At 49.8% G+C, this 8,040-nt stretch overlaps 1 long non-coding RNA gene across 1 annotated transcript in view; it reads right to left on the bottom strand.

Moving 5' to 3' along the window:
- The window catches only part of LOC134069107 (uncharacterized), a 55,718-nt gene extending 49,224 nt beyond the window's left edge, over positions 1-6,494 (bottom strand). Inside the window, exons 1-2 of the long non-coding RNA XR_009936771.1 lie at positions 6,343-6,494; positions 255-307 (exon numbers count right to left, since the gene is read on the bottom strand). This is a non-coding gene — a long non-coding RNA (uncharacterized LOC134069107). The remainder of the gene's footprint in view (positions 1-254; positions 308-6,342) is intronic.
- Between the last annotated feature and the right edge of the window lie 1,546 nt (positions 6,495-8,040).

Below are 8,040 nucleotides of genomic sequence, written 5' to 3'. Positions count from 1 at the left end.
GCAGGCCAGTGGCCAGACACTCAATTTGAGCCCAGTTGATAGAATTTCTTTGGCTTGCCAGGAAACACAGGTCACAACACGGTTGTCTGCACCGAGGCGAAGACACAAACAAACAAACTAAGCGAGCAGATGGACAGGGCAGAAATGAAGACCCCGGCACCAGCACCCCACAACAACTGAACAATGATTCAGCAGTGCACACAGACAGCTGAACAGACACAGGGCCAATTGTGGAAGACAATTATGTCCCTTACCTTTTTAGAAGCCACTGAACCATCCAGGTGCCATTGTTCTCATTGTGAAATATCTGTTGGAAAAATAGACAAAATAACAACCCATTAATGAGGGGTTCTTAGATGGATTGCTATTTTTAAGGTTATATTCAATTCTGTTCCTCAACAACATCCATCCTGATAGGTAAACTGTGTGTGTGTGTTTGTGTGTTTGTTCAAGTAGAATGAGTAAAGCACATGTTTTAATGTCTCTGTGGATTTTTGAATAATATGGCAATTCAGAAATCAACACCTGTTTTTCGAGCTCATATTTCTTAAGGGAAGCTTCAGTTTCAGCATCACCTAATTCCACTGTATTCCACTTCACTGCCAATCCATGCCAAAGGCTAACGCATAATCACACACTTGCCAACTTTTGTAATAATTCACAAAGGTGGAAAGACGTCAGCTGATGGCTAGAAGTTGGAGTAATTACCCCCCCCCCCCCCCCCCCCAACTTCAGCCCGACCCCAAAACAGCTGACCTGTCATCATGGTTCCCAAGAACAGGACAACAACAAGTATTAGGTTCACACCTCCACTGAGCATGCTCAGAATCTGAGACAGTGCTTTCTGACCAATCACAGGCCTCCAGCAGTCTTTATGGTGCCATATACTCTCCACTTGTCAGGCTGTGATTTACACACGAGCACTAAAAACAGCTTGACACAAACAACACAGAAACACCAACAACCTCAGGCCTTCAGGGCGTGCCAGCTCGAATTGGGCAAAGTGAATACGATAAAAAGAAATCAGCAAAAATAGTAGTCAATAAATGTTTATGTACATTACATTAAACGGGCAAAGAAAAACTGCTACAAACTGTTAATGGGCCAAAATAAACCTGGGGGGAAGTAAGCTTAGGGTATGTGTTGAGAAAAGGACCAAGTGTGAGAGAACATGTGTGGAGGTGTATTTTGCATGTGTTCTATACCTCCTTTCACTATCTCTTTTCTCTGAGAGCATGAATGGCAGGCCTGGATCAGAGGATGCACCGTAAAAGCCAACTGAGGTCAGGCCAGGGAGCCGGAGCTGCTCCATGACTAACGGCGCGGGACTGAAGAGCTACGCCATCGTGTCCCCCTGACGATGGGAATAATTGTTCCCCACATCCCCCCTCTCCCCTCTCCCTTCTCCACGCACCCATCCATGCAGCCCCTACTGCTGCCCCCCTCCTGGTTGCATGCTACCCCCTGGGGAGAGCACCACCTCCTGACCTCCTCCACCAGGGGGGTCAAAGGGAATTTAACACAAGGCTCCCACATTCCTCCAAGGTGATAATTGCTGTTGCTCTCGGCGGGGGGCCATCAGGCCTTGGGTAAACAGGCAGGCAGGGAGAAGGCCCCCCGGTTTCCCTCACCCCAACACCCGCCTTCTCCTTCCTCCAGCCGCCCCCCCCCTAAACACTCTTCGCATGGCTGCCGCACATGAATTACGGCACCAGGCGTTGGGGGGAAGCCCTCCACGCGTGCCGCCCCCAGCCAGCCAGCCAGCACTCTCTCACTCTCTCTCTCTCTCTCTCTCTCTCTCTCTCTCTCCCTCTCTCTCTCTCTCTCCCCTGGCCCAGGGTTTGTTTAGTCGGCCGAGTGCAGCTGTCGGGACCCGGGCCGCCTCCACCACTGAGCCCAGCGCTCTCCCCCGGCGGCTGCAGCTAACTGACTGACTAACGGCTGCTGCGGAGGAGCCAAGAGCTGGCTGGAGGAGCGCCGAGGACCCTGGGCCGCGCAGCACCGCTGCCTTAATGACCGCTCTCCATCACCGGCAGCCACCCAGGCAGGGGGGGGTCCAGGGAGGAGGGCTTGGCCAGGGCGATGGGGGCTGATGGATGGGCCGTGCCAGCGCTGCCTCCCTCCCTCCCCGGCTCACACGTGGAGCTGCTGACTCTACGCAGGGTTGCACCTGCCCTGGGAAACACTTCACCTTCCACGGCCAGAAGGAGAGCTGAGCAGCGCCGGGCTTTCCACTGATATGTCTGTGTACGATGAACGATGAACTGCAAACAAGCCAGCGATCCATCATTGTGCTGATGCGGCAGACGACTAAGCCCTGCTTAGCAGTAATTGCCAGCACATGGAATCATAGGTGATATCAAACTACAGTAACAATAACAGATGTTCCTGACTCATTTCTGAGAACGGGGGAAAAAACAAACTTTGCCCCGTAGCCAGTGCGCCAGCTGTGATTTCACATAATCATTGTCTTGAGGTTTTCCCTCGCCCACGGAGAAGCACTTCAGAGCATGTGACAGGAACTTTCCATCAGCCCCTGTTCCATCCCGCATCCACCTTCCAGCAGCATCACCATCATCATCATCATCATCATCATCATCATCTCCTGGGCGCTCGAGAGGGACGCCCGCCCGCCCTCCCACCCGCCCGCCCGCCCGCCCGGCCGACTGCCTGAGAACCAGGTTGGCCCCGCTGGCTCTGGTCTCTGGCGTTGCGGTGAGCGCCATTCCGTGTTTCGGGGAGGGAAGACATTTTCCTGTCTGCCGCGTGTTTCCTGGCCTGTGCCCACATGTGGCTCCCCCCGCGCCACACACTGAGGCTCAGGGGGCAGGAGGGGAAGGGGGGGCGGGGGCGGGGGCGGACGGGGGGTTATAAAAGCCAAGGTGGTGATTAAGGAGCAGGAATAATGGCCTCCACAAAACTCGGAATGCGTTTAACTGCCACAGCAGCCCGGGAATCATTCGAAGAGGGCTGTCCTCCATTAATGTTTTGCCATTATTTGGCTTTTCCTGGGGCCATTTTGGACTTATTAGCCCTCTCCAAACACAATGGCGATTAGGGCAACTATGTACTTTATGATGAGTCTAAATGAGAAATAGGCGCGATTGTGGTTGTGAGGAGATCACTGGGAGGAAGTCTGGGGAGGTGCATGGTAAACTGGAAGTGCTCTCCAGACTGCTGGAGATATTATGGTATAGTCTTGACAGGAGAGGTATGGCGGGCTGTCTAATTTGGGTTGTCTCATTTCTTTTTTTTTGTGCAAGTCGTGCTTCTAAAGCTGAGCCAACCTGACTACTGATTTAACCTTGTTAGAATTTGAGGGCCCCTCCAAATCCAGGATTAGGGAGGACAACAGTCACAGCCACACTCTCTCAATCATACACACACACACACACACACACACACACACACACACAGACACACACATACACACACATATACACATACAGGAATGAGAGAGAGGGAGAGAGGGAGAGAGAGAGCGAGAGAAAGAGGGAGAGAGAGAGAGATACTGCGTGCTCAGCACACCTAAACCCCATCAGTTTCCTCATTACGGAGCTTCATGGCTCTTTAGGAGCTTGGTGCTTTATCTGGGATTTTGTATTTTCACAGGCTTGCCTCTTGACATCCAGCACCCCTCCGCCAGCAATCAGGGTGCTGTGGGGGCCAGATGCGAAGGATGGGGGGGGGGGGGGGGGGTTCAGGAGACTCCATCCTGCGCTGCACCTTGATTTGAGCACGAGCCACCATTGCTCCAGCTAAGCCCCAGTAATTACAGGTCAGAAAATTCCCCTCAGCTCCTGCATCCACTGCTCACAGTGACCTGAGTTAATGGGGGTGGGGGGTGGGGAGGAGGGGGGTTCTGGGGGAGGGGGAACTAGGTAGGTAGCCTGTCCCGAGCATTTTATGTGCTTGCTCAGTTGCTGGGAAGTGCATGCATGTGTGTGTGTGTGTGTGTGTTTTGTTGATGTGACAGGAACAGCTAGGAAGAGAGGCATGAACATAGAGAGTGAGAGTGTATGTGTTAGAAAATGGAGAGTGAGAGAGTTCAAAAGACTTCTTGTATCACTGTTATAATATATATATATATATATATATATATATACTGTACATAAAAAAGTGTGTAAAAAAATATACATGTGTGAGAGACAGAGACTGTGACTGTGTGTATCTAATTGAGAGGTAAGCAAAAAAAGTTAGCCTTCAAAAGTTTCCAATAAATATCCTGCCAGTAATTTTAAACACCTGCCCATAAACCCCAGAGGAATGCTAAACGAAACCAAATTTCAGCGAAGGCCTTCTGTCTGGCTCTCACACCAAGACAGCAGGATTTGTAATGGCCGTAACCAGGATTTGGCTATTTAAGCAGAACAGCCGGAGAAGAATAATGTACACACACACACACACACACACACAACTCACGTACCACAGCACATTCTAAAATAATTATGTTAGAGGTAGGCTATATAACTTTACGCAACCAAAGACAAACAAAGATTTGCCATTACAAACATGGCAAAGGTGAAAGTATGTCAACAAAATAAACGACTTGTTCATCCGCCATGAGTAAACAGACTGCTCATTAAATGCAACATAATCTCAGACCTAATAAGCCTTCGGTGGCAGTAGCAATCCCTACACAAGTCCTTCAGCTTCTAATCTACATAAACATACTGTGGCCTTGTGTACAGGCAAGGGAAGGGGAGGAAAGGGGCTTGAACCTGGGTTAGTTTTTGACCCCCATAACAAGGGGAGGTTGGGGCGGGAGCAGAGGGGCTGACCTCGAGGGGTCCCGGAGACTGTGCCACTGGTCTCCAGCTCTGGTTTCCATGCCCTAAACTCCTGACGCCTTCCGCCACTGCACCTGTCAGCCGTCAATAGACCCCCCGCCCTGGTCCTTTCAGCGCGCTGAATATACAGCCGCGCCGCTTGCCCCTGCACTCCCTAATTACCCCCGGCCCCAAGAGGCAAAGGGCCTGCACAGCGGCCCCTACCGCGGGGGGCTTCCCCTCGCCACTCTCCCTCTCGTGCTGGTGCTGCTCTGCTCGCCCTGACCTAGGCGCCTGGGCCACGCACAGCACAGCACAGCACAGCACTGCACTGCACAGCCAGCCAGGCAGCTCAGAGGTGCTCAGCTGATGAAGGCACTGCAGCGTGGCAGGAGAGGGAGTGTGTGCCAGCGAGAGTGAGACAGGGAGATTAACGGCCCCGTCTACACGCAAGCATGAATAATGGAGTCATCACTCCAGACATGCAGGCAACGCAGACTGGGGTTTTACACACACACACACACACACACACATGCTTGTAATGGAGGGCAGAGGCCGCCACAGGAGGCTACCGCAGCCTATACATGCAACTTACACACAAGTTCAGGGAGCATGCATACATGGGAAACGAATGCATTGGGGAATGTAGGGAATGTTTGCATCTTCCTCCAAAGCACGTTAGGGGGGCACTTACTTTTTAACAGGATATAAATATTCTATAAGGTAACATTTCTCGTTTAATTGAAAGTTTGACTAATGACAAACTATAAAGTTGTAACCAATAGCAGTGTATATATAGCAACTGACCAATAGAGTGCATTGTAATTATGAAATGTGTTTTGTCTGAAAACACTTCAATATGCGTGCCGCAAAGTTACACGCATAGGAAGCTAAAATACAAGTGAGAAATATATTCATAATTTATTATCGTAGGGGAAACGTCAAATTGCTGTTACGAAACAACGGGTAGTCCCCCTTACTGTAATCCGCTAATATGGAAGCGAGCAACAACAAAAAGCACGTGACCAACTGATTTAAAAGCCATCCTCACGCAGCATCCCAGACTTCCCCATCCCTCTGTCTGTCCCGCGCAGACGGCGGTGCGTCCACTACTGAGACACTGCAGTCAGGCACTTGAATAACACACAGGCAACTGTTAGTAGGTACATAAACCCGTGAAACAGGATTTAGAACAACAATATTATCGGAACCTTAAGCATTTTACAACAAAATTCGCGCAAGTCATTAGAAAAACATCGGGCTCTACAGTCTCTGATCACGGTGTCGTTTTTAGCCGCTTCAAAGAGAATGCACCTGCGAAAACAATGCGAGTCGAAACCATAACTGTTAGTTTCCGATCTCCAAACAAGCTTTCTTTTAGTCCGACACAGAAATGTAGACCAACTAAAAGCCTCAGGGCAGTGCGATAGACTCAATGTAACTCGTCTGTCGGGCATTCCGTCTGAGTCTGCTACGTAAGAGAGCAGTAACAAGGGGAAAGTGTGGCGTCGCAGCTGAACTTGATGTGGATGAAAGTCATGCTCTAGAAGCGCGCAGTCAGCACGCGACTCACTCAAGCTCGCCAGTGCGTGCTCCCAGTCCGAGAGATGTCTCACCGGCATCCGTCAGGCGAAGACACAGACAACCTGTGCTCAGGCATCCCTCCCGAGCCAGGTTCTGGACATCTCAGACAGTCTGTCCTGCGACATATTTTTAGTTTTGACCCGTTGATGTCACTTCCTGTCTATGTCCCAGACGAAATAACCCAACTTTCCCATTTATCAAAACAAATCTAATTTCACATCATTTTCCAGGTCGCTCGTCTGCTCAGGTTCACAAGGTCACGGCGAAAATTAGAATGGCGCCGTGACAAGGAACCTGTCGTCTCGGCTGTAGAGAAAATTTAAAGTGGTATCCTACATCTCTGTTTAACCATCCGAGGATAGTGGTTATTTACACTCTAGCATATTGAGAGTCTGATTCACTTTAACGTTACGTATGTTTTCCACCGATTACGCATGAGAGTTTCTTATATGTAACGGTGTACATTATGGCTACAAAATCCGCATATTACGCAACGAGAGACCGCCACAGCACCTGCCTCCGCTGATGTCAGTTGTCAAAGCCTTGGTTTTGGTGGATAAACAAAAAAAACATGTTATAACTGAGAGTTGTGTCTATAATAAATCCAACCGCCACTTGGTTTAGTGAATAGAGGTTAAAATGTAATCTTACCTGTTGTGATGCTTTTTATTTGTAGAGATGAAAACTTTGTGAATTAACAAAATTAGTCTCTGAAAGACTTAAGCAAGAAGTGTTTCTTTTGATAATGAGTTAGACATGATGAGCATGACATTTAAAATTGAAATTTTGATTTGTTGTGGCTATTGACATCTTTTGCAGTTCACAAACTCACAAACTCAGATGGCTTGGGTTCACAGTGAAATATTTGTGTGGTTGCCATTGTGTTTGTATTTTGTGTTATCTTCTGAACACAATTACCCAAAGTTCTGACACAAATCTTGATATTGCAGTATTATCAATATGACAAATTAGGATCTTTTCAAATCAGATCAAAAACACTGCACTCCACTGGCTGAAGCTTTTGGTCATAGCATGCATAGCTTGGTCATAGGGGAGGTATCGAGTGAACAATAGTGAGAGGTATGTGTGCCAAGGCTGGTTTGAGATGGAGACCCCCCATGAGGTGGTGTATCCCCTTTCCCCAAGCACAGCTCACCCCTCTTTACCTTTTGAACCCCTGGCCCAGCGGTCCATCTCTGATCTCAACAAAGCAGGTCTCCGCTCCCAGGCCTTCCTTCTCTGCCCCCCTCCCCAACCCCCATTTTGATAGATGGCCATCAGCCAGCCGATGCAGCACAATATTTCAATTTCCTGTCCGTGCAGAGGTGCGAGAGGGGAGCTGAAGTATGTGTTGGAGGTTGCCGGGAGTTCAGCAGCACAGCGTGTCGCCGGCCGCCGCCTGCCTCTCCCCACAGCCCAGGCCCAGGCAGAGGCCCTGAGACCCCAAACATTCGGCCTCCGCACATTCCTGCTCTGGCTGAGTGTGTCAGCAGAAACAGCCTCCCGCCGCACCGCTGGCAGGCGCACATCTGGAGGACAAACAGGCCGCTCACCACAGGACGGCGTTGATGATGAAACACGGGCCGGGGCAGCTGTAAGTGTACCCAAAGTGCGCTGCACCTTTGATTTTTTTTTTTTCAGAAGTACCCAAACCACAGTTTTAACCCAACATTATGCGGTCAAACTT

This window comes from Sardina pilchardus, chromosome 21 (assembly GCF_963854185.1).
Source record: "Sardina pilchardus chromosome 21, fSarPil1.1, whole genome shotgun sequence".
Lineage (NCBI taxonomy): Eukaryota > Metazoa > Chordata > Actinopteri > Clupeiformes > Clupeidae > Sardina > Sardina pilchardus.
Note: the sequence above shows the minus strand (reverse complement) of the source record. Positions and strands in the feature narration are given on the sequence as shown.